The sequence below is a fragment of the Galeopterus variegatus genome, unplaced genomic scaffold, assembly GCF_000696425.1.
Source record: "Galeopterus variegatus unplaced genomic scaffold, G_variegatus-3.0.2 Scaffold3203, whole genome shotgun sequence".
Classification (NCBI taxonomy): domain Eukaryota; kingdom Metazoa; phylum Chordata; class Mammalia; order Dermoptera; family Cynocephalidae; genus Galeopterus; species Galeopterus variegatus.
In genome coordinates this window covers 128,436-135,411 of record NW_007729314.1, presented here as the reverse complement: position 1 = coordinate 135,411, position 6,976 = coordinate 128,436, and positions in this window count along the sequence as shown.

Sequence of the window (6,976 nt, the reverse complement as noted above, 5' to 3'; positions counted from 1 at the left end):
AAACCAACAAACACTGAAGACAAACAAAAAAAGTGGAAGAAAGGAGCAAAAGAAATTTAAAACATCCAAAGGAAAAAAACAATGCCAGGAGTATCATGATGTCTTCCAATAACAACCCTAAATGTAAATGGATTAAGCTCTTTACTCAAAAGACAGACTGACAGATTGGATTAAAAAGCTAGACCCAACTATATGTTGTCTACAAGGGACTCACCTCAACTGTAAAGATGCTCACAGACTAATAGTGAAGGGATGGAAAAAGCTGTACCATGCAAATGAAAACCAAAAATGAGGAGTAGCTATTCTTATATTGGGTAAAGTAGACTTTAAACAAAAAACTGTAAAAAGAGACAAAGAAGGCCACTATGTAATGATAAAGGGATCTATCCAGCAAAAAGACATAACAATCATAAATATGTATGCACATAACCTCAGAGCACCCAGTATATAAAGCAAACACTATTAGACTTACAGAAAGAGATAGACACCAATGCTATAATAGTTGGGGACCTGAAGACCCCTCTCTCAGCATTGGACAGATCATCTAGGCGACTAGTCAACAGAGAAACACAGCTTTTAAACTACACCTTAGACCAATTGGGCTTGGCAGATATTTACAGAACATTTCGTCCAACAACTACAGAATATACATGCTTCTCATCAGCACATGGAACATTCTTCAGGATAGACCACATGTTAGGTCACAAATCAAGTCTCAACAAATTTAGAAAAATTGAAATCATTTCAAGTATCTTTTCAGACCACAGGGGATTAAAACTAGAAATCAATAACAAGTGAAACTATGGAAACTATACAAATACATAGAAATTAAACAACATGCTCCTGAATGACCTGTGTCCAGGAAGAAATTAAACAGGAAATCAAAAAATTCCTTGAAACTAATGAAAATAAAAACACACCATACCAAAACCTGTGGGATACTGTAAAAGCAGCACTAAGAGGGAAGTTTATTGCAATAAACACTTACATCAAAAGAAGAGAAATATTTCAAATAAACAACCTAATGCTACACCTCAAAGAATTAGAAAAACAAGAACAATCTGATCCCCAAATTAGTAGATGGAAATGAATAATTAAGATCAGAGCAGAACTAAATGAAATAGAGACCCCCAAAACAATACAAAAGATCAACAAAACAAAAAGTTGTTTGTTTGAGAAGATAAATGAAATAGGCCAACCACTAGGTTGGCTAACTCAAAAAAGAAGGGAGAAGACCTGTATAACAAAAATAAGAAATGAAAAAGGAGACATTACAACTGATACCACAGAAATACAAAGAATCATTAGATACTGTTATGAACAACTATATGCCAACAAGTTTGAAAAGCTGGAGGAAATGGATCAATTTCTAGACACATATTAACTACTGAGACTGAAACGAGAAGAAATAGAAAACCTGAACAGACCAATAACAAGCAACAAGATTGAAGCAATAATCAGAAGTCTTCCAACAAAGAAAAAGTGCATGACTGGATGGCTTTACTGCTGATTTCTGTGAAACCTTTAAAGAGGAATTAATACCAATTCTCTTCAAATCATTCCAAAAAGCTGAAACAACAGCTATTCTCCCAAACTCGTTCTATAAGGCCAGCGTCACCTTGACACCAAAACCAAACAAAGAAACAACAACAAAAAAGAAAACTAGAGCTCAATATCTCTGATGAACATAGACACAAAAATCCCCAACAAAATATTAGCAATGAGAATAGAGCGACACTTTAAAAAGATTATACACCATGATCAAGTGGGATTCATCCTGGGGATGCAAGGATGGTTCAACATATGCAAGTCAATAAATGTGATACTCCACATCAACGAAATCAAGGAAAAAAACTGTATGATTATCTCAATATATGAAGAAAAAGCACTTAACAAAATTCAACATCCCTTCATGATAAAGACTGCCAGCAACTTAGGTATAGAAGGAAAGTATCTCAATATGATAAAAGCCATATATGACAAAACCATTGCCAATATCATCCTGAATGGGAAAAGCTGAAAACTTTTTCCTTAAGAACAGGAACAAGACAAGGATGCCCACTAGCAGCACTCCTATTTAACACAGTAGTGAAAATACTAGCCAGAGCAATCAGGCAAGAGAAAGAAATAAAGGTCTTCCAAATTGGAAAAGATGAAGTCAACCTGTCCCTATTTGCAGATGACATTATTTTATATGCAGAAAAACCTAAAGAGTCTACCAAAAAATTCTTAGAGCTGATAAACAATTACAGTAATGTTGCAGGATCTGTAATCAACATGAAAAAATCAATAGCATTTTAATACTGCAATAACAAACTAGCCAAAAAAGCAATCAGGAAAGCAAGCCCATTTATGATAGTCATGAAAAAACCCCCAAAACCTAGGAATCAATTTAACAAAGGAGATGAAAGATCCATACAATGAGAACTACAAATCACTGCTGAAAGAAATTAAAGAGGATGCAAAAAGACAGAAAGACATTCCATTCTCATGGACTGGAAGAATTCACATTGTGAAAATGTCCATACTACCAAAAGTGATCTACAGATTCAATGCAATCCCCATCAAAATACCAATGACATTCTTCACACAAATTAAAAAAAAATCCTATCATTCATATGGAATGACAAAAGACTCTTAATAACCAAAGCAATCGTAAGCAAAAAAAGTAAAGCTGGAGGAGTAACACTACCTGACTTCAAATTATACTACAAAGCTATAGTAACCAAAACAACATGGTATTGGCATAAAAGTAGATACTTGGACCAATGGAACAGAATAGAGAACCCAGAAATCAGCCCACATGCTTACAGCCAACTGATCTTTGACAAAGGTATCAAGAACACACCTTGGGAAAAGACTTCAATAAATGGTGCTGGGAAAACTGGACATCCATGTGTAGGAGAATGAAACTAGACTTGTACCTCTCTCCATACACCAAAATCAACTCAAAATGGATTAAAGACTTAAATATGAGACCTAAAACTATAAAACTCCTGAAAGAAAACATAGGGAAAACACTTCAGGAAGTAGAACTGGGCAAAGACCTTATGAATAAGACCCCCAAAGTACAGGCAACAAAAGAAAAAATAAACTGGGATTATATCAAACTAAAAAACTTCTGCACAACAAAAGAAACATCAGAGCAAAAAGACAACCTATAGAATGGGAGAAAATATTTGCAAGCTGTGATTCCAACAAGGGATTAATATCCAGAATATTCAAGGAACTCAAACAACTTAACTGTAAAAAATAAGTAACCTGATTAAAAAATGGGCAAAAGAGCTGAATAAGTATTTCTCAAAGGAAGATATATGAACGGCCAAGAGACAGATGAAAAAATGTTCAACATCACTCAGCATCAGGGAAATGTAAATCAAAACTATATTGAGCTATCATCTCATGCCAGTTAGACTGGCCATTATCAAAAAGACAGAAAATAACAAATGCTGGTGAGGATGTGGAGAAAGGGGAACCCTCCTAAACTGTTGGTGGGACTGTAAGTTAGTGCAGCCATTGTGGAAAACAGAATGGAGTTTCCTCAAACACCTATAGATAGAACTACCATATGATCCAGCAATTCCACCACTGGCTATATACAAAGGAACAGAAATCACCATGTTGAAGGTATTATTGTAGCTCCCAGGTTTATTGTAGCTCTATTTACAATAGCCAAAAGTTGGAACCAAGCTAAATGTCTATCAATGCACCACTGGATAAGGAAAATGTGGTATATATACACAATGGAATATTACTCTGCCATAAAAAAGAATGAAATCCTGCCATTTGGAGCAACATGGATGAACTTAGAGAAAATTATGTTAAGCGAAATAAGCCAGGCACAGAAAGAGAAATACCATATGTCCTCACTCATAAGTGGGAGCTAAAAAATAAACAGATAAATTTAAAAAAAGGAAGAAAGATACAATAATCACAATAATTTCCTGAATTTTCAAAAGGAGAGGATGGAACTGAGGCCACCAGAGGTGGGAAAAGGGAGGGGGTTTAGCAAGAAATTGATAAAGGGCCACAAAATATGATTACCTTGTACAATGTTGAACATACTAATTATCCTGATTTGAGCATCATATATTGCACACAGTTACTGATATTCAATGTTGTATCCCAAGATATGTACAGTCAATTGTTTCAATTAAAAAGACAAAAACAAAAAACCGTGTGATTTCTTTCCAGTCCTTTTTCTATGCATGTATATGTAGATGGGTTTTTTATATATTTACAAAACAGATTTATATGAAATATACTTTCATAACATGCTTCTTTTATTTAAAAATTTGCCATGCCATTGAAAACAATTTTAAACTGAAACACTACAGTTTACTTAACCATTTCCCTTCTTTGATGATATATAGATGTTTCCATTTTCTCATTACAATATGTAATAATCCTGTGAACATCCTGTTCACTCATTTTGGCTTTAATCCCAAATCACTTTATCAACGTATATTCCTAGAGCAATTATTTGCAAGGAACATGATCATTTTTAAAGCCCTTGGCATGTATTGCATGATTATTTTCTAGAAAAACTGTACTAGCTTACTTTCATACACAATACTTGGCAGTGTCTTCTACTGCCCTCTGCAGGACTTCGCCATTAGGGGCAGTAAGCCCGGTGGTCAGAGCTGAAGCAATGCCATCTGGGAGGTATGGGTGGGCCTGGCCTTTACCATTTCCTAGCTGTGGGAACTAAAGCAAGTTATTTAATTTTGCTGAACTTCAGTTTCTCAAATGTAAATGAATTGACATGAGGACTAAGTGAGGTGATAAGAAATCACTTAATGCTTTATTCAATATATAGTAAGTGCTGAATAAATGTTAGCTATAAGTATTATTGATAGTTAAAAGGTCTATCCCACCATTCTAATGTACAAAATGGTATCTCATGTTATTTTATTTTGTATTTAAAAACAACTTAAAATCAATAATGGTGTTTAAGTTTTTATTATTAAAAAAGCAGTCCTAGAAAAATTAGAAAATACAAATCAACACAAGAGGGGGAAAATCCATAATTTTGACAATCTCACCTTTAGCTATATTTGCTGTTATGCTTTTTTTTTTTTGGAAGGGGGTGTTATTTTACTGACAGTCTTTTTAATTTATTCCACAGTTGTTGTCCGTTCTTTTTATGTTGTTACTTCTCCTGTGTCAATATCATTAATTGCTTTTTCCTAGACAAACTCCCATTTTGTAGAGACTTCAAACTTATCTGTTATGGAGGTATATATAGTATTCTATTTAAAAATATCTCATAAGGATGACTCCAGTTTCTCACACTAGCATTTATGACCTGGTGTTAGAGAGTGGGAGGAATGAAATCTTTTCGCCTTCTTCCAGGTGTACGGGTTTACTCTGTTTCAAGTGGTTTTGCATTTGTGTGCCAGGAAACACGTTTCTATGTCCAGTTCCATTGGCCTTGAAGTTCTAGCAAATGCCTTCTAATTGTGGCAGTCACTGGAAAGTATGCCCAGTCTTCAATGTGCTATGCTGTTCTTTCCGCTCTACCTTCCACTGGCTTCCCCACCCCCATCCCCGTCTCACCTGCCACTACTTTATGGGAAGGTGGGAGAGGCTGTCTCTGTTAGCTAGATTCTAAGTTACACCAAAACCCAGAATATATCTTGAAAAGATATTTTAGAAAGAAAAAAAAATCTTTTTTCTCTATTCTCTTAATAAATCCAGGTTAAATGCATTTTACAGTGATTGATATGTTAGGAAATTTAAAAAAAATTCTCAAGAATTTTATGGAAAAGGAACAGACATATACACACAACTGCAACTCAATGAAGAGAGTGTGAGATGTAAGAAATCGTAGGGGAGTTTAAAGAGAGCTTATTTGCAACTGAAGAGATTAAGAAGTTTTCGTGAGAAATTGGCCTCTGTGCTAAACCTCAAAAAATGGATTGTATATGACCAAGCTGTGCATGGGGTGGGGAGGGCATGCCAGGGAAAGACAATAGCAGAAACGGGGTCCAGAGGTGGCAGCGAGCACAGGTGTGGCAGGTGTTTGGTGGTTCCTCCAGTGAGATGAATGCAGGGAGTCTAAAAAAAAAATACCAGTCATAAAGGAACTGCAGGGGCTGGCCCGTGGCTCACTTGGGAGAGTGTGGTGCTGATGACACCAAGGCCACGGGTTCGGATCCCTATATAGGGATGGCCGGTTAGCTCCCTTGGGAGAGAGTGTTGCTGACAACACCAAGTCAAGGGTTAAGATCCCCTTACCGGTCATCTTTAAAAAAGAAAAAAAAATAGAGGACCTTGATACCAGGCTAGGGAGTCTGGCCCCATTAAAAGTTGAGGGAAATGAGTAGAACTTTGTTCTAGAACGATTAACCTGGAAAGAGTTCATATGATGGACCAGGGACGAGACAGCCTGCAGCTGGACTCTGTAATACAGCACTACCTACAGGGTCCAGAAAGTCAGTGACTGGAAGAAGCTAGCTGGCAGTTTGCCTATTAAACACATAGAAGTGAGTTTTCTTCATTCTGCAAAGAAATATTCTTTCTCTCAGTTTTCTTGAAACACATGGTCCTCTCAGTCCCTCCCTACTACCCTCAATTTTGAATAAAGTCATGGATTTTTTTATCATTTTATTTATTTTTTGATGACCAGCTGGAATATTGATCTGAACCCTTGACCTTGGTGTTCTAACACTACACTCTAATCAACTGAGCTCACCGCCAGCTCAAGACATAAATTTTAAAAACTAACATTAATTTTACTCTTACTTTGTGCTAGGCACTGATCTAAGTGCTTTTCAGTTTTTTATCTTCTCAACTACTGCACAAGGTTAGTACTATTATTATACCTCCTGTTAATGACGAGGTTATTGAGGCACAGGGAGATGAACAAAACCATTTGAAGTCACAGCTATGAGAAAGCGCAGGCCCGGGGGGTTTGGACGCCGGCAGCATCTGGCCCCACAGCTTCTCATTGTTGCTCACTGCGTGGTGCCAT